The sequence below is a fragment of the Lampetra planeri genome, chromosome 40 (genome assembly GCF_965212315.1).
Source record: "Lampetra planeri chromosome 40, kcLamPlan1.2.h2, whole genome shotgun sequence".
In the NCBI taxonomy this organism is placed as follows: Eukaryota; Metazoa; Chordata; class Hyperoartia; order Petromyzontiformes; family Petromyzontidae; genus Lampetra; species Lampetra planeri.
Window position 1 is genome coordinate 7,888,108 of NC_136146.1, and position 26,925 is coordinate 7,915,032.

A 26,925-nucleotide genomic window follows, 5' to 3' on the forward strand; every position below is an offset into this window, starting at 1 on the left:
TGGTTCTAACACCCTACGTCGCACAACCGATGCTAATCGGAGGTTATTGATAAGCGCGATAGGTGACACCGGCGTGTTGCGGTGATGTATTGAGAGACGTGGTGTGCAAGAGATGCAATAGCAATGCGTGGATAGAGTTGGACACAGGACAGCCTCGTGTAGTTCCTGCGTGTGGGATGTAGATTGTGACGTGTAGAGTCATGGGGACACTGGGTTAAGAGATGTGTTGCAGCTGCTGGTGCAGACAGAGATAGGGTTTGCGTAAAGTTATGTATGGATAGGGTTATGCACACAAGGGAAACGGGGTACTGTAATATAGATATTGCTGTAGGCTTATGGAAGTGGAGACTTGTAGGAATGTGTAGAGTCGCAGACAATATTGTTATAGAATTATGTAGATGCATTCGACATAGGGATGGGGGTATATCTGTTACCTTAGGAAAATTTGTGAAGAAATACATCACTGTCAGGCACCAATGTAGATATGTGTCGAGTATAATAGATGTGGTACAATAAGAGATACTGCTAAAGATGTATTTGCATTTATAAGAGACACCAGTGCTCATGAATAGATACAGATGGCTTGCATAGAGATACCGTTTGGCGATAGATAGTTGAGAGGGTCGATAGTTATAGTTTTGGTGGAGACAGATACTTGGTGTAGTTATTGAATTATTATAGATTAATATAGTTGTGGTCATAGTTATTGGTAGAGGTGCTGACGCATATTTCGAGATGTTTTACTCGTGAAAAGAAACCAATGTATACAATTATTTTACAAGCTGTTGTGTAGTTGCTGATATATTTCATGGGGTGCAGTTAACACTCCGAGCTACTTGATAATTATAGTGACATTGTGTAATGTTAAACACACACCACTGTCTTCGATTCTTCCTGTACACATAACGGCGCCACTTTGTACGCACATCGACAATCTCACGGCTCTTCGTCGATCGCACATCTTTCTCCTAAAGCCTTTTTTAAAAATATAAATAAACACAATCAGGACGAGCACTGTCGCGCTTTCCCGAAGGCGCATACAGGGGGAGCGTGGGGGGGTGAGAAGCTGTGCAGTAATAATCGTGGCGATTCGTACACGCGAGCCGGGCATGGTTTTCTTCAAGACCTTCCTCCTCGTTCAGTGAGTCGAGACGCGAGGGACGACCGTCTGGATTCCCCAGCCGCCTTGGATAGGTGAGAATTGCGGCGTGTGAGGGAGATGTGCGGTCTGGTGTTTGAGTGTGTGTAGGTTTACTCGGCCTCATGAGTACCTGGTATGGGGTGGTGGGTAAACATCACCACTGGGAGGGGGAGAGACAAATGCGGCCAGGCGTGGTGTTGGCCAGGTAAAGTCGCGTAGGTAAAAAATAAGTAAAATGAAAACAACTCAATGAAATCACAATTTAAAAAAAAGCTGTTTTCATTTTTATTATTTTTTACCTACGTGACTTTACCGAAAAAACAAAGAGTTTGGTTCATTACAGTCACGAAAACTTCTAATCTAGAATACAACACGGGTTATTTTTGTCTTTGTGGGTTCTGGGGAGCGGTGGCGCAATAGTTGGGACGCTGCGCGACCGACCCCGTCGACCTGAGTTCGATTCACGCGCACAACCAGTAACCATAACCGAATACGGATCTGAACCGATTCTGGGCCATCCCTGGGTAGACTCACGATTTAATGAGTAACCTGGTGCGCCGCGTGTGTAAATATCAGCAATTGGGGAGACAAAGGCGGCCGGGCGTGGTGTTGACCACATGTCCATCGCTTCGCGTGTTGCCAGACGACAGGTGCTCGCTAACAAGCACTTAGCACTTAGGAGCCATCCATTTAGTAGCCACGCTGAAATCTGTCAAAACTTGACCCCTAACCCCCTTCCTGAACGCACGCGGACTTTTTACACCCCCTGAATCCTATAGAACGGCCGATATTTAATCCACGCAGAAACGATCAAGGATTAATATGAACGTGTTTAAGCAAACAGTCCACCGCCGGACTATCTAACTAATTTGAAGGCCAATGTAGACAAATTATTATCGAGGCTTCACCCCCCCCCCCCCCGTTTCCTATGAGTACATTTGTCAGTAGACCCCCCATACGCAAGCGTACGCATTTGGGTTAACCCCCTCCATGCGTACGTACTAAATGGATGGCCCCTTACCCCAATAGTCTGTTAAAGTCTATGGAGTAAGGAGGTCTTTTGTGTGTGGGTGTTCTGATGTGTGGATGCTTGGGTTTCTTGTTGTTGGATGTGTGGACCAGTGCGATGCATCGGTGTTATTTTTGTGAACGAAATTAGTGTTGGATGTATTCGACAAGTGTTAATTTTATTTTAGTGAACCCTGACTAATGCCAGAGGGCTATCGTCAACCGTGACACAGTTACTAACACGGTCTACCCACCAATGATCACAAAGCACGACTCCATGAAATGAACTACAGCGAAACTTCACTTGTCCGTGGTAATGTGTAGTGGAGACAAAAGCACACGTACATTCGTGCGGGGGGGGGATAATTAAAGGATTTGACATCAACTCATATTCGCCAAACAGTTTCGGGTAACTGCGGAGTCGCGCCCGGGGGGACAAAAAGCGCGTGTATAAAAACCCCTGCGGGGTAATTGGATAAATTTCCTCCACACCCCCTAATTTTACTAATGTGGCCATAAAATTGGAAGATCGTTTCAGAAACCAGAATGCACAAAAGGCTGGGGGGGGGGGTAATATTTGAAGTTACTGCAAGTCCCTTGGACATGTGCAGGACACTTGCTGTGTTCCAACGACGTGTGTCTCTGTGTATCTCATTGTATCTACGCTAACATCCATGTGTCCTGTCTCCGCCTCTGTGTGCATATACCTCCATATATATGTAGGACTTGAAATGTCACGCGCCACGCGTTCTGTTGCTATGCGGGCAACTGAGCATACAGTGTTGTTGTGTGCCATTGAGGGGGAGGTCATTAAGAGACACCACAGGTGTAAAGGGTAACGGAGGACGCAGGCCGGTGATTAGTCAGGAGGGTGAGTGGCTGATGACTGGCGCCGGGCTGACGGCGATAACATGGTCACGTGAGGCTGGGGGCCTGGGGGCGAGTAGCGAAGCGGGGGATGAGATAATTAATTGGGGCTGATTGGTTCGGGTATAAAGGCACAGCGTAACGGAGAGACGGGAGTCTTGGTTGGTGTTGGAGTTGGAGTGGTTGGTGCCCAGGACAGAGACGGAGCAGCAGGGAGCAGGAATAGATACGATAAAGGTAGACAGAGAGAATACAGATAGGGTAGCAGTGGATAGAGAAAATACAGCGTACGGTAGCAGTGGATAGAGAGAATACAGATAGGGTAGCAGTGGATAGAGAAAATACAGCGTACGGTAGCAGTGGATAGAGAGAATACAGATAGGGTAGCAGTGGACGGAGCGAGTACAGAGTAGGGTAGCAGCGGAGTAACGGACCTTGGGGGAGAGAGAGAGAGAGAGCGAGCGAAGTCGCGGAGCGAGTGAACGGAGAGGCATGGAGTGATGATGAGGAGGTGTGAACTATATGCGTGAATAAAAGACGAGAAAGACAAAGAAGCTGTCGCATCAGTACGAGTCCTACATATATAAAAGGCAAAGTTGTGAATATGTGTGTCTGTTCAAAATGTTTAGCCTACTTCCCGACATGCAACAAACTTGACATTTGCCATGTGGGTACTTTCCAGACTGTACACCATGCAAAAATTATGAAAGTAGACTTTTTTTTTTATTTTGGGGGGGAGGGGCGCAATAATGCATATATTTTGCACGGCAAGTTAGCTGTGACGTCACATTTGTCATGTGACCCGTGTGCGGAAGCGTAACGGAGTGTGCCTGCTGATCGCGGGTAAAGTGAAATACAAATGTGTGGCAGGTCTAAGGTGGTTTATTATTTCAGTCGTTTACTGCCGTACACACCCTGAAAGTTGTGTGTGTCTGCAGCAAGCGCGTGTATGTGTACCTATGGGCGCGCGCATGTGTGGGTGTGGGGGGAGCGGTAGTGTAGTGCTTAGCGTGCTGCGCTATGATCCCGGCGACCCGAGTTCAATTCTCGCTCACGCCCACCACCGGTGACGATTATTTGAACCGGTCCTGGGCCTCCCCTAGGTCGACTCAGCCTCAAACAAGTAACTGGCGTGGTGTGTGAACATCACTACTGGGGAGACAAAGGCGGACGGGCATGGTGAATCCAAGTCCTGGGCAAAGCCGAGTAGTAAAGCTAGTTTACTACAATCATGAGCCAAGAATGTCTGTGTCCCGCGCGTGACGTCACTCCACGTCGACCAGCCCCCCTCATTAATAATCATGAACAGGTGACGTCCTCCAAATGGACACCCCCCCCATCCATAATAATTAGCGGCTGACGTCACTCCACATGGGTGCCAAGGGGCCCCCTCCCCTCTCCTCGGCGTCAACTTACAACCCTCAATACAAATGCAGAACCCTCACCTCACGCAATCTCCGTAACGCTATTGAGACATCAGAGTAAAAAGGACGTCATGATGAACAAGGGATTATAACCTTAAAATGAAATAGGTCTGTGTCATCGCCCCCTTACAAATTGCACACGCATTAATGCAATGAATATCACGTCGCGGTCTGCTTTTGCTTGCAAGTTTCGGATTTACTGCAATACACCCTTCCTTGGATGGGCAAAAGGCTAGTGTTTAAAGAAAACATGTAGCGCCATATGTAGATAATAGATGACAGTTGGTATGTATAATACATATAATCAATGACAATACAGTATATTTATTAAAATATATTTGTTAAATATACAGTATTTTAAAAAGCTAACGGATGCTGACCAAGTTATTGGGCCATGTTTACGGGTCCTCCATTGGTCCAATACTGTAATTATGAACAATGAACACAATGTGAAGTATACTATGTGCAGTATACTATTACCTTTACTGTAATAACCCTCGTGTCAAAACATTAATGGAAATTAAATAATCACTGATTTAAAGTTGTATCAAAGGACGTTTTAATTTTACTGAAGTCGCGAAGAACAGGTCCCATAGGATAAATGGAGAGGGTGTTCCAATAAGTACATACGAATGATGGAACTAAACTTTACTCTGGTTTCTCTTCAGAGCGAATAAATCTTTCGCCTTTTACTAAAGATTTCCGTGGAGAGGAACACTCTAATGAGTCTTGAACTATTTTTCGTAACCCTGCTCTGGCAGGGTTTCCTTTGAAATAAAAAAAAGATTGAGGGAACTTGGTGCGGGTGCTTCACGTCATGTAAAGAGAGGGGTGGGACACTTTGTGTTCATGGCGACAACTTTATGCAGCTATTTATTATCTGACTAGCCATCTCCGACTCACTCCAAGGATGGGTGTATTGCAGTTACGGGTCCATTCCCTGTCCCCCTCTCTGGATGCAGGCGTACTTTTTACACCCCCCCCAACCTCCATACATACGCTTGACGCACCCCTCCTCGAATACCTACTATAATCACCCAGTAATGTCGGTCCTTAACTCTCGTAACGTCACTCCACATCGACCAGCCCCCCTCATTAATTTTCAAGAGCAGCTGACATCCTCCAAATGGACACCTCCCCCCCCATTCATAATTATTAGCGGTTGACGTCACTCCACATGGGGAGCCAAGGGGCCTCCTCTCCTCGGCGTCAACTTACAACCCTCACTACAAAGGCAGAACCCTCACGTCACGCGATCTCCGTAATGCTGTTGAGACATCAAAGTAAAAAGGACGTCATGATGAACAACGGATTATAACCGTAAAATGGAATAGGTCTGTGTCACCGCGCCTTTACAAATTGCACACGCATTAATGCAATGAATAGCACGTCGCCGTCTGCTTTTCACTTGCCAGTTTCAGATTTACTGCAATACACCTGTCCTTGGACGGGCAAAAGGCGTATGTTTAAAGAAAACATGCAGTGCCATATGTAGATAATAGATGACAGTTGGTATGTATAATACACATAATAAATGACGATACAGTATATTTATTCAAGTATATTTATTAAAAGAGACTTTATTTAAAAAAACCTAACGGATGCTGACCAAGTTATTGGGCCATGTTTACGGGTCCGCCATTGGTCCAATACTGTAATTATGTACAATGAACACAATGCGAAGTAAACTATGTGCAGTATACTATTACCTTTACTTGAGTAACCCTCGTTTAAAAACATTAATGGAAATTAAATAATCACTGATTTAAAGTTGTATCAAAGGACGTTTTAATTTTACTAAAGTCGCGAAGAACAGGTCCCATAGGATAAATGGAGAGGGTGTTCCAATAAGTACATACGAATGATGGAACTAAACTTTACTCTGGTTTCTCTTCAGAGCGAATAAATCTTTCGCCTTTTACTAAAGATTTCCGTGGAGAGGAACACTCTAATGAGTCTTGAACTATTTTTCATAACCCTGCTCTGGCAGGGTTTCCTTTGAAATAAAAAAAAAGATTGAGGGAACTTGGTGCGGGTGCTTCACGTCATGTAAAGAGAGGGGTGGGACACTTTGTGTTCATGGCGACAACTTTATGCAGCTATTTATTATCTGACTAGCCATCTCCGACTCACTCCAAGGATGGGTGTATTGCAGTTACGGGTCCATTCCCTGTCCCCCTCTCTGGATGCAGGCGTACTTTTTACACCCCCCCCCAACCTCCATACATACGCTTGACGCACCCCTCCTCGAATACCTACTATAATCACCCAGTAATGTCGGTCCTTAACTCTCGTAACGTCACTCCACATCGACCAGCCCCCCTCATTAATTTTCAAGAGCAGCTGACATCCTCCAAATGGACACCTCCCCCCCATTCATAATTATTAGCGGTTGACGTCACTCCACATGGGGAGCCAAGGGGCCTCCTCTCCTCGGCGTCAACTTACAACCCTCACTACAAAGGCAGAACCCTCACGTCACGCGATCTCCGTAATGCTGTTGAGACATCAAAGTAAAAAGGACGTCATGATGAACAACGGATTATAACCGTAAAATGGAATAGGTCTGTGTCACCGCGCCTTTACAAATTGCACACGCATTAATGCAATGAATAGCACGTCGCCGTCTGCTTTTCACTTGCCAGTTTCAGATTTACTGCAATACACCTGTCCTTGGACGGGCAAAAGGCGTATGTTTAAAGAAAACATGCAGTGCCATATGTAGATAATAGATGACAGTTGGTATGTATAATGCACATAATAAATGACGATACAGTATATTTATTCAAGTATATTTATTAAAAGAGACTTTATTTAAAAAAACCTAACGGATGCTGACCAAGTTATTGGGCCATGTTTACGGGTCCGCCATTGGTCCAATACTGTAATTATGTACAATGAACACAATGCGAAGTAAACTATGTGCAGTATACTATTACCTTTACTTGAGTAACCCTCGTTTAAAAACATTAATGGAAATTAAATAGTCACTGATTTAAAGTTGTATCAAAGGACGTTGTAATTTTACTAAAGTCGCGAAGAACAGGTCCCATAGGATAAATGGAGAGGGTGTTCCAATAAGTACATACGAATGATGGAACTAAACTTTACTCTGGTTTCTCTTCAGAGCGAATAAATCTTTCGCCTTTTACTAAAGATTTCCGTGGAGAGGAACACTCGAGTGAGTCTTAAACTATTTTTCGTAACCCTGCTCTGGCAGGGTTTCCTTTAAAATAAAAAAGATTGAGGTTTGCTGGATATGGGTGCGTCACGTCATGTAAAGAGAGGGGTGGGACACTTTGTGTTCATGGCGACAACTTTATGCAGCTATTTATTATCTGACTAGCCATCTCCGACTCACTCCAAGGATGGGTGTATTGCAGTTACGGGTCCATTCCCTGTCCCCCTCTCTGGATGCAGGCGTACTTTTTACACCCCCCCCAACCTCCATACATACGCTTGACGCACCCCTCCTCGAATACCTACTATAATCACCCAGTAATGTCTGTCCTTAACTCTCGTAACGTCACTCCACATCGACCAGCCCCCCTCATTAATTTTCAAGAGCAGCTGACATCCTCCAAATGGACACCTCCCCCCCCATTCATAATTATTAGCGGTTGACGTCACTCCACATGGGGAGCCAAGGGGCCTCCTCTCCTCGGCGTCAACTTACAACCCTCACTACAAAGGCAGAACCCTCACGTCACGCGATCTCCGTAATGCTGTTGAGACATCAAAGTAAAAAGGACGTCATGATGAACAACGGATTATAACCGTAAAATGGAATAGGTCTGTGTCACCGCGCCTTTACAAATTGCACACGCATTAATGCAATGAATAGCACGTCGCCGTCTGCTTTTCACTTGCCAGTTTCAGATTTACTGCAATACACTTGTCCTTGGACGGGCAAAAGGCGTATGTTTAAAGAAAACATGCAGTGCCATATGTAGATAATAGATCACAGTTGGTATGTATAATACACATAATAAATGACGATACAGTATATTTATTCAAGTATATTTATTAAAAGAGACTTTATTTAAAAAACCTAACGGATGCTGACCAAGTTATTGGGCCATGTTTACGGGTCCGCCATTGGTCCAATACTGTAATTATGTACAATGAACACAATGCGAAGTAAACTATGTGCAGTATACTATTACCTTTACTTGAGTAACCCTCGTTTAAAAACATTAATGGAAATTAAATAGTCACTGATTTAAAGTTGTATCAAAGGACGTTGTAATTTTACTAAAGTCGCGAAGAACAGGTCCCATAGGATAAATGGAGAGGGTGTTCCAATAAGTACATACGAATGATGGAACTAAACTTTACTCTGGTTTCTCTTCAGAGCGAATAAATCTTTCGCCTTTTACTAAAGATTTCCGTGGAGAGGAACACTCTAATGAGTCTTAAACTATTTTTCATAACCCTGCTCTGGCAGGGTTTCCTTTGAAATAAAAAAAGATTGAGTGAACTTGGTGCGGGTGCTTCACGTCATGTTAAGAGAGGGGTGGGACACTTTGTGTTCATGGCGACAACTTTATGCAGCTATTTATTATTTGACTAGCCGTCTCCGTCTCACTCCAAAGATGGGTGTATTACAGTTAAGGGTCCATCCCCTGTCCCCCTCCTTTACTTGAGTAACCCTCGTGTAAAAACATTAATGGAAATTAATTAATCACTGATTTAAAGTTGTATCAAAGGACGTTTTTATTTTACTTAAGTCGCGAAGAACAGGTCCCATAGGATAAATGGAGAAGGTGCTCTGATAAGTACATACGAATGATGGAACTAAACTTTACTCTGGTTTCTCTTCAGAGCGAATAAATCTTTCGCCTTTTACTAAAGATTTCCGTGGAGAGGAACACTCGAGTGAGTCTTAAACTATTTTTCGTAACCCTGCTCTGGCAGGGTTTCCTTTAAAATAAAAAAGATTGAGGTTTGCTGGATATGGGTGCGTCACGTCATGTAAAGAGAGGGGTGGGACACTTTGTGTTCATGGCGACAACTTTATGCAGCTATTTATTATCTGACTAGCCATCTCCGACTCACTCCAAGGATGGGTGTATTGCAGTTACGGGTCCATTCCCTGTCCCCCTCTCTGGATGCAGGCGTACTTTTTACACCCCCCCCAACCTCCATACATACGCTTGACGCACCCCTCCTCGAATACCTACTATAATCACCCAGTAATGTCTGTCCTTAACTCTCGTAACGTCACTCCACATCGACCAGCCCCCCTCATTAATTTTCAAGAGCAGCTGACATCCTCCAAATGGACACCTCCCCCCCCATTCATAATTATTAGCGGTTGACGTCACTCCACATGGGGAGCCAAGGGGCCTCCTCTCCTCGGCGTCAACTTACAACCCTCACTACAAAGGCAGAACCCTCACGTCACGCGATCTCCGTAATGCTGTTGAGACATCAAAGTAAAAAGGACGTCATGATGAACAACGGATTATAACCGTAAAATGGAATAGGTCTGTGTCACCGCGCCTTTACAAATTGCACACGCATTAATGCAATGAATAGCACGTCGCCGTCTGCTTTTCACTTGCCAGTTTCAGATTTACTGCAATACACTTGTCCTTGGACGGGCAAAAGGCGTATGTTTAAAGAAAACATGCAGTGCCATATGTAGATAATAGATCACAGTTGGTATGTATAATACACATAATAAATGACGATACAGTATATTTATTCAAGTATATTTATTAAAAGAGACTTTATTTAAAAAACCTAACGGATGCTGACCAAGTTATTGGGCCATGTTTACGGGTCCGCCATTGGTCCAATACTGTAATTATGTACAATGAACACAATGCGAAGTAAACTATGTGCAGTATACTATTACCTTTACTTGAGTAACCCTCGTTTAAAAACATTAATGGAAATTAAATAATCACTGATTTAAAGTTGTATCAAAGGACATTGTAATTTTACTAAAGTCGCGAAGAACAGGTCCCATAGGATAAATGGAGAGGGTGTTCCAATAAGTACATACGAATGATGGAACTAAACTTTACTCTGGTTTCTCTTCAGAGCGAATAAATCTTTCGCCTTTTACTAAAGATTTCCGTGGAGAGGAACACTCTAAAGAGTCTTAAACTATTTTTCGTAACCCTGCTCTGGCAGGGTTTCCTTTGAAATAAAAAAAAGATTGAGGGTACTTGGTGCGGGTGCTTCACGTCATGTAAAGAGAGGAGTGGGACACTTTGTGTTCATGGCGACAACTTTATGCAGCTATTTATTATTTGACTAGCCGTTTCCGTCTCACTCCAAAGATGGGTGTATTGCAGTTAAGGGTCCATCCCCTGTCCCCCTCCTTTACTTGAGTAACCCTCGTGTAAAAACATTAATGGCAATTAATTAATCACTGATTTAAAGTTGTATCAAAGGACGTTTTTATTTTACTAAAGTCGCGAAGAACAGGTCCCATAGGATAAATGGAGAGGGTGCTCTGATAAGTACATACGAATGATGGAACTAAACTTTACTCTGGTTTCTCTTCAGAGCGAATAAATCTTTCGCCTTTTACTAAAGATTTCCGTGGAGAGGAACACTCGAGTGAGTCTTAAACTATTTTTCGTAACCCTGCTCTGGCAGGGTTTCCTTTAAAATAAAAAAGATTGAGGTTTGCTGGATATGGGTGCGTCACGTCATGTAAAGAGAGGGGTGGGACACTTTGTGTTCATGGCGACAACTTTATGCAGCTATTTATTATCTGACTAGCCATCTCCGACTCACTCCAAGGATGGGTGTATTGCAGTTACGGGTCCATTCCCTGTCCCCCTCTCTGGATGCAGGCGTACTTTTTACACCCCCCCCAACCTCCATACATACGCTTGACGCACCCCTCCTCGAATACCTACTATAATCACCCAGTAATGTCTGTCCTTAACTCTCGTAACGTCACTCCACATCGACCAGCCCCCCTCATTAATTTTCAAGAGCAGCTGACATCCTCCAAATGGACACCTCCCCCCCCATTCATAATTATTAGCGGTTGACGTCACTCCACATGGGGAGCCAAGGGGCCTCCTCTCCTCGGCGTCAACTTACAACCCTCACTACAAAGGCAGAACCCTCACGTCACGCGATCTCCGTAATGCTGTTGAGACATCAAAGTAAAAAGGACGTCATGATGAACAACGGATTATAACCGTAAAATGGAATAGGTCTGTGTCACCGCGCCTTTACAAATTGCACACGCATTAATGCAATGAATAGCACGTCGCCGTCTGCTTTTCACTTGCCAGTTTCAGATTTACTGCAATACACTTGTCCTTGGACGGGCAAAAGGCGTATGTTTAAAGAAAACATGCAGTGCCATATGTAGATAATAGATCACAGTTGGTATGTATAATACACATAATAAATGACGATACAGTATATTTATTCAAGTATATTTATTAAAAGAGACTTTATTTAAAAAACCTAACGGATGCTGACCAAGTTATTGGGCCATGTTTACGGGTCCGCCATTGGTCCAATACTGTAATTATGTACAATGAACACAATGCGAAGTAAACTATGTGCAGTATACTATTACCTTTACTTGAGTAACCCTCGTTTAAAAACATTAATGGAAATTAAATAATCACTGATTTAAAGTTGTATCAAAGGACATTGTAATTTTACTAAAGTCGCGAAGAACAGGTCCCATAGGATAAATGGAGAGGGTGTTCCAATAAGTACATACGAATGATGGAACTAAACTTTACTCTGGTTTCTCTTCAGAGCGAATAAATCTTTCGCCTTTTACTAAAGATTTCCGTGGAGAGGAACACTCTAAAGAGTCTTAAACTATTTTTCGTAACCCTGCTCTGGCAGGGTTTCCTTTGAAATAAAAAAAAGATTGAGGGTACTTGGTGCGGGTGCTTCACGTCATGTAAAGAGAGGAGTGGGACACTTTGTGTTCATGGCGACAACTTTATGCAGCTATTTATTATTTGACTAGCCGTTTCCGTCTCACTCCAAAGATGGGTGTATTGCAGTTAAGGGTCCATCCCCTGTCCCCCTCCTTTACTTGAGTAACCCTCGTGTAAAAACATTAATGGCAATTAATTAATCACTGATTTAAAGTTGTATCAAAGGACGTTTTTATTTTACTAAAGTCGCGAAGAACAGGTCCCATAGGATAAATGGAGAGGGTGCTCTGATAAGTACATACGAATGATGGAACTAAACTTTACTCTGGTTTCTCTTCAGAGCGAATAAATCTTTCGCCTTTTACTAAAGATTTCCGTGGAGAGGAACACTCGAGTGAGTCTTAAACTATTTTTCGTAACCCTGCTCTGGCAGGGTTTCCTTTAAAATAAAAAAGATTGAGGTTTGCTGGATATGGGTGCGTCACGTCATGTAAAGAGAGGGGTGGGACACTTTGTGTTCATGGCGACAACTTTATGCAGCTATTTATTATCTGACTAGCCATCTCCGACTCACTCCAAGGATGGGTGTATTGCAGTTACGGGTCCATTCCCTGTCCCCCTCTCTGGATGCAGGCGTACTTTTTACACCCCCCCCAACCTCCATACATACGCTTGACGCACCCCTCCTCGAATACCTACTATAATCACCCAGTAATGTCTGTCCTTAACTCTCGTAACGTCACTCCACATCGACCAGCCCCCCTCATTAATTTTCAAGAGCAGCTGACATCCTCCAAATGGACACCTCCCCCCCATTCATAATTATTAGCGGTTGACGTCACTCCACATGGGGAGCCAAGGGGCCTCCTCTCCTCGGCGTCAACTTACAACCCTCACTACAAAGGCAGAACCCTCACGTCACGCGATCTCCGTAATGCTGTTGAGACATCAAAGTAAAAAGGACGTCATGATGAACAACGGATTATAACCGTAAAATGGAATAGGTCTGTGTCACCGCGCCTTTACAAATTGCACACGCATTAATGCAATGAATAGCACGTCGCCGTCTGCTTTTCACTTGCCAGTTTCAGATTTACTGCAATACACTTGTCCTTGGACGGGCAAAAGGCGTATGTTTAAAGAAAACATGCAGTGCCATATGTAGATAATAGATCACAGTTGGTATGTATAATACACATAATAAATGACGATACAGTATATTTATTCAAGTATATTTATTAAAAGAGACTTTATTTAAAAAACCTAACGGATGCTGACCAAGTTATTGGGCCATGTTTACGGGTCCGCCATTGGTCCAATACTGTAATTATGTACAATGAACACAATGCGAAGTAAACTATGTGCAGTATACTATTACCTTTACTTGAGTAACCCTCGTTTAAAAACATTAATGGAAATTAAATAATCACTGATTTAAAGTTGTATCAAAGGACATTGTAATTTTACTAAAGTCGCGAAGAACAGGTCCCATAGGATAAATGGAGAGGGTGTTCCAATAAGTACATACGAATGATGGAACTAAACTTTACTCTGGTTTCTCTTCAGAGCGAATAAATCTTTCGCCTTTTACTAAAGATTTCCGTGGAGAGGAACACTCTAAAGAGTCTTAAACTATTTTTCGTAACCTGCTCTGGCAGGGTTTCCTTTGAAATAAAAAAAAGATTGAGGGTACTTGGTGCGGGTGCTTCACGTCATGTAAAGAGAGGAGTGGGACACTTTGTGTTCATGGCGACAACTTTATGCAGCTATTTATTATTTGACTAGCCGTTTCCGTCTCACTCCAAAGATGGGTGTATTGCAGTTAAGGGTCCATCCCCTGTCCCCCTCCTTTACTTGAGTAACCCTCGTGTAAAAACATTAATGGCAATTAATTAATCACTGATTTAAAGTTGTATCAAAGGACGTTTTTATTTTACTAAAGTCGCGAAGAACAGGTCCCATAGGATAAATGGAGAGGGTGCTCTGATAAGTACATACGAATGATGGAACTAAACTTTACTCTGGTTTCTCTTCAGAGCGAATAAATCTTTCGCCTTTTACTAAAGATTTCCGTGGAGAGGAACACTCGAGTGAGTCTTAAACTATTTTTCGTAACCCTGCTCTGGCAGGGTTTCCTTTAAAATAAAAAAGATTGAGGTTTGCTGGATATGGGTGCGTCACGTCATGTAAAGAGAGGGGTGGGACACTTTGTGTTCATGGCGACAACTTTATGCAGCTATTTATTATCTGACTAGCCATCTCCGACTCACTCCAAGGATGGGTGTATTGCAGTTACGGGTCCATTCCCTGTCCCCCTCTCTGGATGCAGGCGTACTTTTTACACCCCCCCCAACCTCCATACATACGCTTGACGCACCCCTCCTCGAATACCTACTATAATCACCCAGTAATGTCTGTCCTTAACTCTCGTAACGTCACTCCACATCGACCAGCCCCCCTCATTAATTTTCAAGAGCAGCTGACATCCTCCAAATGGACACCTCCCCCCCCATTCATAATTATTAGCGGTTGACGTCACTCCACATGGGGAGCCAAGGGGCCTCCTCTCCTCGGCGTCAACTTACAACCCTCACTACAAAGGCAGAACCCTCACGTCACGCGATCTCCGTAATGCTGTTGAGACATCAAAGTAAAAAGGACGTCATGATGAACAACGGATTATAACCGTAAAATGGAATAGGTCTGTGTCACCGCGCCTTTACAAATTGCACACGCATTAATGCAATGAATAGCACGTCGCCGTCTGCTTTTCACTTGCCAGTTTCAGATTTACTGCAATACACTTGTCCTTGGACGGGCAAAAGGCGTATGTTTAAAGAAAACATGCAGTGCCATATGTAGATAATAGATCACAGTTGGTATGTATAATACACATAATAAATGACGATACAGTATATTTATTCAAGTATATTTATTAAAAGAGACTTTATTTAAAAAACCTAACGGATGCTGACCAAGTTATTGGGCCATGTTTACGGGTCCGCCATTGGTCCAATACTGTAATTATGTACAATGAACACAATGCGAAGTAAACTATGTGCAGTATACTATTACCTTTACTTGAGTAACCCTCGTTTAAAAACATTAATGGAAATTAAATAATCACTGATTTAAAGTTGTATCAAAGGACATTGTAATTTTACTAAAGTCGCGAAGAACAGGTCCCATAGGATAAATGGAGAGGGTGTTCCAATAAGTACATACGAATGATGGAACTAAACTTTACTCTGGTTTCTCTTCAGAGCGAATAAATCTTTCGCCTTTTACTAAAGATTTCCGTGGAGAGGAACACTCTAAAGAGTCTTAAACTATTTTTCGTAACCCTGCTCTGGCAGGGTTTCCTTTGAAATAAAAAAAAGATTGAGGGTACTTGGTGCGGGTGCTTCACGTCATGTAAAGAGAGGAGTGGGACACTTTGTGTTCATGGCGACAACTTTATGCAGCTATTTATTATTTGACTAGCCGTTTCCGTCTCACTCCAAAGATGGGTGTATTGCAGTTAAGGGTCCATCCCCTGTCCCCCTCCTTTACTTGAGTAACCCTCGTGTAAAAACATTAATGGCAATTAATTAATCACTGATTTAAAGTTGTATCAAAGGACGTTTTTATTTTACTAAAGTCGCGAAGAACAGGTCCCATAGGATAAATGGAGAGGGTGCTCTGATAAGTACATACGAATGATGGAACTAAACTTTACTCTGGTTTCTCTTCAGAGCGAATAAATCTTTCGCCTTTTACTAAAGATTTCTGTGGAGAGGAACACTCGAGTGAGTCTTAAACTATTTTTCGTAACCCTGCTCTGGCAGGGTTTCCTTTAAAATAAAAAAGATTGAGGTTTGCTGGATATGGGTGCGTCACGTCATGTAAAGAGAGGGGTGGGACACTTTGTGTTCATGGCGACAACTTTATGCAGCTATTTATTATCTGACTAGCCATCTCCGACTCACTCCAAGGATGGGTGTATTGCAGTTACGGGTCCATTCCCTGTCCCCCTCTCTGGATGCAGGCGTACTTTTTACACCCCCCCCAACCTCCATACATACGCTTGACGCACCCCTCCTCGAATACCTACTATAATCACCCAGTAATGTCTGTCCTTAACTCTCGTAACGTCACTCCACATCGACCAGCCCCCCTCATTAATTTTCAAGAGCAGCTGACATCCTCCAAATGGACACCTCCCCCCCATTCATAATTATTAGCGGTTGACGTCACTCCACATGGGGAGCCAAGGGGCCTCCTCTCCTCGGCGTCAACTTACAACCCTCACTACAAAGGCAGAACCCTCACGTCACGCGATCTCCGTAATGCTGTTGAGACATCAAAGTAAAAAGGACGTCATGATGAACAACGGATTATAACCGTAAAATGGAATAGGTCTGTGTCACCGCGCCTTTACAAATTGCACACGCATTAATGCAATGAATAGCACGTCGCCGTCTGCTTTTCACTTGCCAGTTTCAGATTTACTGCAATACACTTGTCCTTGGACGGGCAAAAGGCGTATGTTTAAAGAAAACATGCAGTGCCATATGTAGATAATAGATCACAGTTGGTATGTATAATACACATAATAAATGACGATACAGTATATTTATTCAAGTATATTTATTAAAAGAGACTTTATTTAAAAAACCTAACGGATGCTGACCAAGTTATTGGGCCATGTTTACGGGTCCGCCATTGGTCCAATACTGTAATTATGTACAATGAACACAATGCGAAGTAAACTATGTGCAGTATACTATTACCTTTACTTGAGTAACCCTCGTTTAAAAACATTAATGGAAATTAAATAATCACTGATTTAAAGTTGTATCAAAGGACATTGTAATTTTACTAAAGTCGCGAAGAACAGGTCCCATAGGATAAATGGAGAGGGTGTTCCAATAAGTACATACGAATGATGGAACTAAACTTTACTCTGGTTTCTCTTCAGAGCGAATAAATCTTTCGCCTTTTACTAAAGATTTCCGTGGAGAGGAACACTCTAAAGAGTCTTAAACTATTTTTCGTAACCCTGCTCTGGCAGGGTTTCCTTTGAAATAAAAAAAAGATTGAGGGTACTTGGTGCGGGTGCTTCACGTCATGTAAAGAGAGGAGTGGGACACTTTGTGTTCATGGCGACAACTTTATGCAGCTATTTATTATTTGACTAGCCGTTTCCGTCTCACTCCAAAGATGGGTGTATTGCAGTTAAGGGTCCATCCCCTGTCCCCCTCCTTTACTTGAGTAACCCTCGTGTAAAAACATTAATGGAAATTAATTAATCACTGATTTAAAGTTGTATCAAAGGACGTTTTTATTTTACTCAAGTCGCGAAGAACAGGTCCCATAGGATAAATGGAGAGGGTGCTCTGATAAGTACATACGAATGATGGAACTAAACTTTACTCTGGTTTCTCTTCAGAGCGAATAAATCTTTCGCCTTTTACTAAAGTTTTCCGTGGAGAGGAACACTCGAGTGAGTCTTAAACTATTTTTCGTAACCCTGCTCTGGCAGGGTTTCCTTTAAAATAAAAAAAGATTGAGGTTTGCTGGATATGGGTGCGTCACGTCATGTAAAGAGAGGGGTGGGACACTTTGTGTTCATGGCGACAACTTTATGCAGCTATTTATTATCTGACTAGCCATCTCCGACTCACTCCAAGGATGGGTGTATTGCAGTTACGGGTCCATCCCCTGTCCCCCTCTCTGGATGCAGGCGTACTTTTTACACCCCCCCCCAACCTCCATACATATGCTTGACGCACCCCTCCTCGAATACCTACTATAATCACCCAGTAATGTCTGTCCTTAACTCTCATAACGTCACTCCACATCGACCAGCCCCCCTCATTATTTTTCAAGAGCAGGTGACATCCTCCAAATGGACCCCCCCCCCATTCATAATTTTTAGCGGCTGACGTCACTCCACATGGGGAGCCAAGGGTCCTCCTCTCCTCGGCGTCAACTTACAACCCTCACTACAAAGGCAGAACCCTCACGTCACGCGATCTCCGTAATGCTGTTGAGACATCAAAGTAAAAAGGACGTCATGATGAACAAGGGATTATAACCGTAAAATGGAATAGGTCTGTGTCACCGCGCCTTTACAAATTGCACACGCATTAATGCAATGAATAGCACGTCGCCGTCTGCTTTTCACTTGCCAGTTTCAGATTTACTGCAATACACTTGTCCTTGGACGGGCAAAAGGCGTATGTTTAAAGAAAACATGCAGTGCCATATGTAGATAATAGATGACAGTTGGTATGTATAATACACATAAAAAATGACGATACAGTATATTTATTCAAGTATATTTATTAAAAGAGACTTTATTTAAAAAACCTAACGGATGCTGACCAAGTTATTGGGCCATGTTTACGGGTCCGCCATTGGTCCAATACTGTAATTATGTACAATGAACACAATGCGAAGTAAACTATGTGCAGTATACTATTACCTTTACTTGAGTAACCCTCGTTTAAAAACATTAATGGAAATTAAATAATCACTGATTTAAAGTTGTATCAAAGGACATTGTAATTTTACTAAAGTCGCGAAGAACAGGTCCCATAGGATAAATGGAGAGGGTGTTCCAATAAGTACATACGAATGATGGAACTAAACTTTACTCTGGTTTCTCTTCAGAGCGAATAAATCTTTCGCCTTTTACTAAAGATTTCCGTGGAGAGGAACACTCTAAAGAGTCTTAAACTATTTTTCGTAACCCTGCTCTGGCAGGGTTTCCTTTGAAATAAAAAAAAGATTGAGGGTACTTGGTGCGGGTGCTTCACGTCATGTAAAGAGAGGAGTGGGACACTTTGTGTTCATGGCGACAACTTTATGCAGCTATTTATTATTTGACTAGCCGTTTCCGTCTCACTCCAAAGATGGGTGTATTGCAGTTAAGGGTCCATCCCCTGTCCCCCTCCTTTACTTGAGTAACCCTCGTGTAAAAACATTAATGGCAATTAATTAATCACTGATTTAAAGTTGTATCAAAGGACGTTTTTATTTTACTAAAGTCGCGAAGAACAGGTCCCATAGGATAAATGGAGAGGGTGCTCCGATAAGTACATACGAATGATGGAACTAAACTTTACTCTGGTTTCTCTTCAGAGCGAATAAATATTTCGCCTTTTACTAAAGATTTCCGTGGAGAGGAACACTCTAATGAGTCTTAAACTATTTTTCGTAACCCTGCTCTGGCAGGGTTTCCTTTGAAATAAAAAAAAAGATTGAGGGAACTTGGTGCGGGTGCTTCACGTCATGTAAAGAGAGGGGTGGGACACTTTGTGTTCATGGCGACAACTTTATGCAGCTATTTATTATTTGACTAGCCGTTTCCGTCTCACTCCAAAGATGGGTGTATTGCAGTTAAGGGTCCATCCCCTGTCCCCCTCCTTTACTTGAGTAACCCTCGTGTAAAAACATTAATGGAAATTAATTAATCACTGATTTAAAGTTGTATCAAAGGACGTTTTTATTTTACTCAAGTCGCGAAGAACAGGTCCCATAGGATAAATGGAGAGGGTGCTCTGATAAGTACATACGAATGATGGAACTAAACTTTACTCTGGTTTCTCTTCAGAGCGAATAAATCTTTCGCCTTTTACTAAAGATTTCCGTGGAGAGGAACACTCGAGTGAGTCTTAAACTATTTTTCGTAACCCTGCTCTGGCAGGGTTTCCTTTAAAATAAAAAAGATTGAGGTTTGCTGGATATGGGTGCGTCACGTCATGTAAAGAGAGGGGTGGGACACTTTGTGTTCATGGCGACAACTTTATGCAGCTATTTATTATCTGACTAGCCATCTCCGACTCACTCCAAGGATGGGTGTATTGCAGTTACGGGTCCATTCCCTGTCCCCCTCTCTGGATGCAGGCGTACTTTTTACACCCCCCCCAACCTCCATACATACGCTTGACGCACCCCTCCTCGAATACCTACTATAATCACCCAGTAATGTCTGTCCTTAACTCTCGTAACGTCACTCCACATCGACCAGCCCCCCTCATTAATTTTCAAGAGCAGCTGACATCCTCCAAATGGACACCTCCCCCCCCATTCATAATTATTAGCGGTTGACGTCACTCCACATGGGGAGCCAAGGGGCCTCCTCTCCTCGGCGTCAACTTACAACCCTCACTACAAAGGCAGAACCCTCACGTCACGCGATCTCCGTAATGCTGTTGAGACATCAAAGTAAAAAGGACGTCATGATGAACAACGGATTATAACCGTAAAATGGAATAGGTCTGTGTCACCGCGCCTTTACAAATTGCACACGCATTAATGCAATGAATAGCACGTCGCCGTCTGCTTTTCACTTGCCAGTTTCAGATTTACTGCAATACACTTGTCCTTGGACGGGCAAAAGGCGTATGTTTAAAGAAAACATGCAGTGCCATATGTAGATAATAGATCACAGTTGGTATGTATAATACACATAATAAATGACGATACAGTATATTTATTCAAGTATATTTATTAAAAGAGACTTTATTTAAAAAACCTAACGGATGCTGACCAAGTTATTGGGCCATGTTTACGGGTCCGCCATTGGTCCAATACTGTAATTATGTACAATGAACACAATGCGAAGTAAACTATGTGCAGTATACTATTACCTTTACTTGAGTAACCCTCGTTTAAAAACATTAATGGAAATTAAATAATCACTGATTTAAAGTTGTATCAAAGGACATTGTAATTTTACTAAAGTCGCGAAGAACAGGTCCCATAGGATAAATGGAGAGGGTGTTCCAATAAGTACATACGAATGATGGAACTAAACTTTACTCTGGTTTCTCTTCAGAGCGAATAAATCTTTCGCCTTTTACTAAAGATTTCCGTGGAGAGGAACACTCTAAAGAGTCTTAAACTATTTTTCGTAACCCTGCTCTGGCAGGGTTTCCTTTGAAATAAAAAAAAGATTGAGGGTACTTGGTGCGGGTGCTTCACGTCATGTAAAGAGAGGAGTGGGACACTTTGTGTTCATGGCGACAACTTTATGCAGCTATTTATTATTTGACTAGCCGTTTCCGTCTCACTCCAAAGATGGGTGTATTGCAGTTAAGGGTCCATCCCCTGTCCCCCTCCTTTACTTGAGTAACCCTCGTGTAAAAACATTAATGGCAATTAATTAATCACTGATTTAAAGTTGTATCAAAGGACGTTTTTATTTTACTAAAGTCGCGAAGAACAGGTCCCATAGGATAAATGGAGAGGGTGCTCTGATAAGTACATACGAATGATGGAACTAAACTTTACTCTGGTTTCTCTTCAGAGCGAATAAATCTTTCGCCTTTTACTAAAGATTTCTGTGGAGAGGAACACTCGAGTGAGTCTTAAACTATTTTTCGTAACCCTGCTCTGGCAGGGTTTCCTTTAAAATAAAAAAGATTGAGGTTTGCTGGATATGGGTGCGTCACGTCATGTAAAGAGAGGGGTGGGACACTTTGTGTTCATGGCGACAACTTTATGCAGCTATTTATTATCTGACTAGCCATCTCCGACTCACTCCAAGGATGGGTGTATTGCAGTTACGGGTCCATTCCCTGTCCCCCTCTCTGGATGCAGGCGTACTTTTTACACCCCCCCCAACCTCCATACATACGCTTGACGCACCCCTCCTCGAATACCTACTATAATCACCCAGTAATGTCTGTCCTTAACTCTCGTAACGTCACTCCACATCGACCAGCCCCCCTCATTAATTTTCAAGAGCAGCTGACATCCTCCAAATGGACACCTCCCCCCCATTCATAATTATTAGCGGTTGACGTCACTCCACATGGGGAGCCAAGGGGCCTCCTCTCCTCGGCGTCAACTTACAACCCTCACTACAAAGGCAGAACCCTCACGTCACGCGATCTCCGTAATGCTGTTGAGACATCAAAGTAAAAAGGACGTCATGATGAACAACGGATTATAACCGTAAAATGGAATAGGTCTGTGTCACCGCGCCTTTACAAATTGCACACGCATTAATGCAATGAATAGCACGTCGCCGTCTGCTTTTCACTTGCCAGTTTCAGATTTACTGCAATACACTTGTCCTTGGACGGGCAAAAGGCGTATGTTTAAAGAAAACATGCAGTGCCATATGTAGATAATAGATCACAGTTGGTATGTATAATACACATAATAAATGACGATACAGTATATTTATTCAAGTATATTTATTAAAAGAGACTTTATTTAAAAAACCTAACGGATGCTGACCAAGTTATTGGGCCATGTTTACGGGTCCGCCATTGGTCCAATACTGTAATTATGTACAATGAACACAATGCGAAGTAAACTATGTGCAGTATACTATTACCTTTACTTGAGTAACCCTCGTTTAAAAACATTAATGGAAATTAAATAATCACTGATTTAAAGTTGTATCAAAGGACATTGTAATTTTACTAAAGTCGCGAAGAACAGGTCCCATAGGATAAATGGAGAGGGTGTTCCAATAAGTACATACGAATGATGGAACTAAACTTTACTCTGGTTTCTCTTCAGAGCGAATAAATCTTTCGCCTTTTACTAAAGATTTCCGTGGAGAGGAACACTCTAAAGAGTCTTAAACTATTTTTCGTAACCCTGCTCTGGCAGGGTTTCCTTTGAAATAAAAAAAAGATTGAGGGTACTTGGTGCGGGTGCTTCACGTCATGTAAAGAGAGGAGTGGGACACTTTGTGTTCATTGCGACAACTTTATGCAGCTATTTATTATTTGACTAGCCTTTTCCGTCTCACTCCAAAGATGGGTGTATTGCAGTTAAGGGTCCATCCCCTGTCCCCCTCCTTTACTTGAGTAACCCTCGTGTAAAAACATTAATGGAAATTAATTAATCACTGATTTAAAGTTGTATCAAAGGACGTTTTTATTTTACTCAAGTCGCGAAGAACAGGTCCCATAGGATAAATGGAGAGGGTGCTCTGATAAGTACATACGAATGATGGAACTAAACTTTACTCTGGTTTCTCTTCAGAGCGAATAAATCTTTCGCCTTTTACTAAAGTTTTCCGTGGAGAGGAACACTCGAGTGAGTCTTAAACTATTTTTCGTAACCCTGCTCTGGCAGGGTTTCCTTTAAAATAAAAAAAGATTGAGGTTTGCTGGATATGGGTGCGTCACGTCATGTAAAGAGAGGGGTGGGACACTTTGTGTTCATGGCGACAACTTTATGCAGCTATTTATTATCTGACTAGCCATCTCCGACTCACTCCAAGGATGGGTGTATTGCAGTTACGGGTCCATCCCCTGTCCCCCTCTCTGGATGCAGGCGTACTTTTTACACCCCCCCCCAACCTCCATACATATGCTTGACGCACCCCTCCTCGAATACCTACTATAATCACCCAGTAATGTCTGTCCTTAACTCTCATAACGTCACTCCACATCGACCAGCCCCCCTCATTATTTTTCAAGAGCAGGTGACATCCTCCAAATGGACCCCCCCCCCATTCATAATTTTTAGCGGCTGACGTCACTCCACATGGGGAGCCAAGGGTCCTCCTCTCCTCGGCGTCAACTTACAACCCTCACTACAAAGGCAGAACCCTCACGTCACGCGATCTCCGTAATGCTGTTGAGACATCAAAGTAAAAAGGACATCATGATGAACAAGGGATTATAACCGTAAAATGGAATAGGTCTGTGTCACCGCGCCTTTACAAATTGCACACGCATTAATGCAATGAATAGCACGTCGCCGTCTGCTTTTCACTTGCCAGTTTCAGATTTACTGCAATACACTTGTCCTTGGACGGGCAAAAGGCGTATGTTTAAAGAAAACATGCAGTGCCATATGTAGATAATAGATGACAGTTGGTATGTATAATACACATAAAAAATGACGATACAGTATATTTATTCAAGTATATTTATTAAAAGAGACTTTATTTAAAAAACCTAACGGATGCTGACCAAGTTATTGGGCCATGTTTACGGGTCCGCCATTGGTCCAATACTGTAATTATGTACAATGAACACAATGCGAAGTAAACTATGTGCAGTATACTATTACCTTTACTTGAGTAACCCTCGTTTAAAAACATTAATGGAAATTAAATAATCACTGATTTAAAGTTGTATCAAAGGACATTGTAATTTTACTAAAGTCGCGAAGAACAGGTCCCATAGGATAAATGGAGAGGGTGTTCCAATAAGTACATACGAATGATGGAACTAAACTTTACTCTGGTTTCTCTTCAGAGCGAATAAATCTTTCGCCTTTTACTAAAGATTTCCGTGGAGAGGAACACTCTAAAGAGTCTTAAACTATTTTTCGTAACCCTGCTCTGGCAGGGTTTCCTTTGAAATAAAAAAAAGATTGAGGGTACTTGGTGCGGGTGCTTCACGTCATGTAAAGAGAGGAGTGGGACACTTTGTGTTCATGGCGACAACTTTATGCAGCTATTTATTATTTGACTAGCCGTTTCCGTCTCACTCCAAAGATGGGTGTATTGCAGTTAAGGGTCCATCCCCTGTCCCCCTCCTTTACTTGAGTAACCCTCGTGTAAAAACATTAATGGCAATTAATTAATCACTGATTTAAAGTTGTATCAAAGGACGTTTTTATTTTACTAAAGTCGCGAAGAACAGGTCCCATAGGATAAATGGAGAGGGTGCTCCGATAAGTACATACGAATGATGGAACTAAACTTTACTCTGGTTTCTCTTCAGAGCGAATAAATATTTCGCCTTTTACTAAAGATTTCCGTGGAGAGGAACACTCTAATGAGTCTTAAACTATTTTTCGTAACCCTGCTCTGGCAGGGTTTCCTTTGAAATAAAAAAAAAGATTGAGGGAACTTGGTGCGGGTGCTTCACGTCATGTAAAGAGAGGGGTGGGACACTTTGTGTTCATGGCGACAACTTTATGCAGCTATTTATTATTTGACTAGCCGTTTCCGTCTCACTCCAAAGATGGGTGTATTGCAGTTAAGGGTCCATCCCCTGTCCCCCTCCTTTACTTGAGTAACCCTCGTGTAAAAACATTAATGGCAATTAATTAATCACTGATTTAAAGTTGTATCAAAGGACGTTTTTATTTTACTAAAGTCGCGAAGAACAGGTCCCATAGGATAAATGGAGAGGGTGCTCCGATAAGTACATACGAATGATGGAACTAAACTTTACTCTGGTTTCTCTTCAGAGCGAATAAATATTTCGCCTTTTACTAAAGATTTCCGTGGAGAGGAACACTCTAATGAGTCTTAAACTATTTTTCGTAACCCTGCTCTGGCAGGGTTTCCTTTGAAATAAAAAAAAAGATTGAGGGAACTTGGTGCGGGTGCTTCACGTCATGTAAAGAGAGGGGTGGGACACTTTGTGTTCATGGCGACAACTTTATGCAGCTATTTATTATTTGACTAGCCGTTTCCGTCTCACTCCAAAGATGGGTGTATTGCAGTTAAGGGTCCATCCCCTGTCCCCCTCCTTTACTTGAGTAACCCTCGTGTAAAAACATTAATGGAAATTAATTAATCACTGATTTATAGTTCTATCAAAGGACGTTTTTATTTTACTTAAGTCGCGAAGAACAGGTCCCATAGGATAAATGGAGAGGGTGCTCTGATAAGTACATACGAATGATGGAACTAAACTTTACTCTGGTTTCTCTTCAGAGCGAATAAATCTTTCGCCTTTTACTAAAGATTTCCGTGGAGAGGAACACTCGAGTGAGTCTTAAACTATTTTTCGTAACCCTGCTCTGGCAGGGTTTCCTTTAAAATAAAAAAAAGATTGAGGTTTGCTGGATATGGGTGCGTCACGTCATGTAAAGAGAGGGGTGGGACACTTTGTGTTCATGGCGACAACTTTATGCAGCTATTTATTATCTGACTAGCCATCTCCGACTCACTCCAAGGATGGGTGTATTGCAGTTACGGGTCCATTCCCTGTCCCCCTCTCTGGATGCAGGCGTACTTTTTACACCCCCCCCCTACCTCCATACATACGCTTGACGCACCCCTCCTCGAATACCTACTATAATCACCCAGTAATGTCTGTCCTTAACTCTCGTAACGTCACTCCACATCGACCAGCCCCCCTCATTAATTTTCAAGAGCAGCTGACATCCTCCAAATGGACACCTCCCCCCCATTCATAATTATTAGCGGTTGACGTCACTCCACATGGGGAGCCAAGGGGCCTCCTCTCCTCGGCGTCAACTTACAACCCTCACTACAAAGGCAGAACCCTCACGTCACGCGATCTCCGTAATGCTGTTGAGACATCAAAGTAAAAAGGACGTCATGATGAACAACGGATTATAACCGTAAAATGGAATAGGTCTGTGTCACCGCGCCTTTACAAATTGCACACGCATTAATGCAATGAATAGCACGTCGCCGTCTGCTTTTCACTTGCCAGTTTCAGATTTACTGCAATACACTTGTCCTTGGACGGGCAAAAGGCGTATGTTTAAAGAAAACATGCAGTGCCATATGTAGATAATAGATGACAGTTGGTATGTATAATACACATAATAAATGACGATACAGTATATTTATTCAAGTATATTTATTAAAAGAGACTTTATTTAAAAAACCTAACGGATGCTGACCAAGTTATTGGGCCATGTTTACGGGTCC

At 42.5% G+C, this 26,925-nt stretch overlaps 26 non-coding genes across 26 annotated transcripts; all 26 read left to right on the plus strand.

Annotated features, from left to right (window-relative positions):
* Positions 1-5,088: 5,088 nt before the first annotated feature.
* Positions 5,089-5,204, plus strand: LOC144731909 (U5 spliceosomal RNA). The gene has a single exon (XR_013588059.1). It is a non-coding gene; the product is annotated as a U5 spliceosomal RNA (small nuclear RNA).
* A 1,113-nt stretch (positions 5,205-6,317) lies between these two features.
* LOC144731921 (U5 spliceosomal RNA) lies at positions 6,318-6,433 on the plus strand. Its single transcript, XR_013588071.1, has one exon. It is a non-coding gene; the product is annotated as a U5 spliceosomal RNA (small nuclear RNA).
* Positions 6,434-7,547: 1,114 nt separating this feature from the next.
* LOC144731896 (U5 spliceosomal RNA) lies at positions 7,548-7,663 on the plus strand. The gene has a single exon (XR_013588046.1). It is a non-coding gene; the product is annotated as a U5 spliceosomal RNA (small nuclear RNA).
* Positions 7,664-8,774: 1,111 nt separating this feature from the next.
* LOC144731911 (U5 spliceosomal RNA) lies at positions 8,775-8,890 on the plus strand. The gene has a single exon (XR_013588061.1). It is a non-coding gene; the product is annotated as a U5 spliceosomal RNA (small nuclear RNA).
* A 354-nt stretch (positions 8,891-9,244) lies between these two features.
* LOC144731897 (U5 spliceosomal RNA) lies at positions 9,245-9,360 on the plus strand. The gene has a single exon (XR_013588047.1). It is a non-coding gene; the product is annotated as a U5 spliceosomal RNA (small nuclear RNA).
* A 1,111-nt stretch (positions 9,361-10,471) lies between these two features.
* Positions 10,472-10,587, plus strand: LOC144731959 (U5 spliceosomal RNA). Its single transcript, XR_013588107.1, has one exon. It is a non-coding gene; the product is annotated as a U5 spliceosomal RNA (small nuclear RNA).
* Positions 10,588-10,942: 355 nt separating this feature from the next.
* Positions 10,943-11,058, plus strand: LOC144731898 (U5 spliceosomal RNA). The gene has a single exon (XR_013588048.1). It is a non-coding gene; the product is annotated as a U5 spliceosomal RNA (small nuclear RNA).
* Positions 11,059-12,169: 1,111 nt separating this feature from the next.
* LOC144731960 (U5 spliceosomal RNA) lies at positions 12,170-12,285 on the plus strand. Its single transcript, XR_013588108.1, has one exon. It is a non-coding gene; the product is annotated as a U5 spliceosomal RNA (small nuclear RNA).
* Positions 12,286-12,640: 355 nt separating this feature from the next.
* LOC144731899 (U5 spliceosomal RNA) lies at positions 12,641-12,756 on the plus strand. Its single transcript, XR_013588049.1, has one exon. It is a non-coding gene; the product is annotated as a U5 spliceosomal RNA (small nuclear RNA).
* Positions 12,757-13,866: 1,110 nt separating this feature from the next.
* LOC144731928 (U5 spliceosomal RNA) lies at positions 13,867-13,981 on the plus strand. The gene has a single exon (XR_013588078.1). It is a non-coding gene; the product is annotated as a U5 spliceosomal RNA (small nuclear RNA).
* Positions 13,982-14,336: 355 nt separating this feature from the next.
* LOC144731900 (U5 spliceosomal RNA) lies at positions 14,337-14,452 on the plus strand. The gene has a single exon (XR_013588050.1). It is a non-coding gene; the product is annotated as a U5 spliceosomal RNA (small nuclear RNA).
* Positions 14,453-15,563: 1,111 nt separating this feature from the next.
* Positions 15,564-15,679, plus strand: LOC144731961 (U5 spliceosomal RNA). The gene has a single exon (XR_013588109.1). It is a non-coding gene; the product is annotated as a U5 spliceosomal RNA (small nuclear RNA).
* A 355-nt stretch (positions 15,680-16,034) lies between these two features.
* LOC144731925 (U5 spliceosomal RNA) lies at positions 16,035-16,150 on the plus strand. The gene has a single exon (XR_013588075.1). It is a non-coding gene; the product is annotated as a U5 spliceosomal RNA (small nuclear RNA).
* Positions 16,151-17,260: 1,110 nt separating this feature from the next.
* Positions 17,261-17,376, plus strand: LOC144731962 (U5 spliceosomal RNA). The gene has a single exon (XR_013588110.1). It is a non-coding gene; the product is annotated as a U5 spliceosomal RNA (small nuclear RNA).
* A 355-nt stretch (positions 17,377-17,731) lies between these two features.
* On the plus strand, positions 17,732-17,847 carry LOC144731938 (U5 spliceosomal RNA). Its single transcript, XR_013588088.1, has one exon. It is a non-coding gene; the product is annotated as a U5 spliceosomal RNA (small nuclear RNA).
* A 1,110-nt stretch (positions 17,848-18,957) lies between these two features.
* Positions 18,958-19,073, plus strand: LOC144731963 (U5 spliceosomal RNA). The gene has a single exon (XR_013588111.1). It is a non-coding gene; the product is annotated as a U5 spliceosomal RNA (small nuclear RNA).
* A 355-nt stretch (positions 19,074-19,428) lies between these two features.
* LOC144731929 (U5 spliceosomal RNA) lies at positions 19,429-19,544 on the plus strand. The gene has a single exon (XR_013588079.1). It is a non-coding gene; the product is annotated as a U5 spliceosomal RNA (small nuclear RNA).
* Positions 19,545-19,900: 356 nt separating this feature from the next.
* LOC144731901 (U5 spliceosomal RNA) lies at positions 19,901-20,016 on the plus strand. Its single transcript, XR_013588051.1, has one exon. It is a non-coding gene; the product is annotated as a U5 spliceosomal RNA (small nuclear RNA).
* A 1,111-nt stretch (positions 20,017-21,127) lies between these two features.
* On the plus strand, positions 21,128-21,243 carry LOC144731964 (U5 spliceosomal RNA). The gene has a single exon (XR_013588112.1). It is a non-coding gene; the product is annotated as a U5 spliceosomal RNA (small nuclear RNA).
* Positions 21,244-21,598: 355 nt separating this feature from the next.
* On the plus strand, positions 21,599-21,714 carry LOC144731927 (U5 spliceosomal RNA). The gene has a single exon (XR_013588077.1). It is a non-coding gene; the product is annotated as a U5 spliceosomal RNA (small nuclear RNA).
* A 1,110-nt stretch (positions 21,715-22,824) lies between these two features.
* Positions 22,825-22,940, plus strand: LOC144731965 (U5 spliceosomal RNA). The gene has a single exon (XR_013588113.1). It is a non-coding gene; the product is annotated as a U5 spliceosomal RNA (small nuclear RNA).
* A 355-nt stretch (positions 22,941-23,295) lies between these two features.
* LOC144731939 (U5 spliceosomal RNA) lies at positions 23,296-23,411 on the plus strand. Its single transcript, XR_013588089.1, has one exon. It is a non-coding gene; the product is annotated as a U5 spliceosomal RNA (small nuclear RNA).
* A 1,110-nt stretch (positions 23,412-24,521) lies between these two features.
* On the plus strand, positions 24,522-24,637 carry LOC144731966 (U5 spliceosomal RNA). The gene has a single exon (XR_013588114.1). It is a non-coding gene; the product is annotated as a U5 spliceosomal RNA (small nuclear RNA).
* A 355-nt stretch (positions 24,638-24,992) lies between these two features.
* Positions 24,993-25,108, plus strand: LOC144731930 (U5 spliceosomal RNA). Its single transcript, XR_013588080.1, has one exon. It is a non-coding gene; the product is annotated as a U5 spliceosomal RNA (small nuclear RNA).
* Positions 25,109-25,464: 356 nt separating this feature from the next.
* LOC144731931 (U5 spliceosomal RNA) lies at positions 25,465-25,580 on the plus strand. Its single transcript, XR_013588081.1, has one exon. It is a non-coding gene; the product is annotated as a U5 spliceosomal RNA (small nuclear RNA).
* A 356-nt stretch (positions 25,581-25,936) lies between these two features.
* Positions 25,937-26,052, plus strand: LOC144731902 (U5 spliceosomal RNA). The gene has a single exon (XR_013588052.1). It is a non-coding gene; the product is annotated as a U5 spliceosomal RNA (small nuclear RNA).
* Positions 26,053-26,925: the final 873 nt, after the last annotated feature.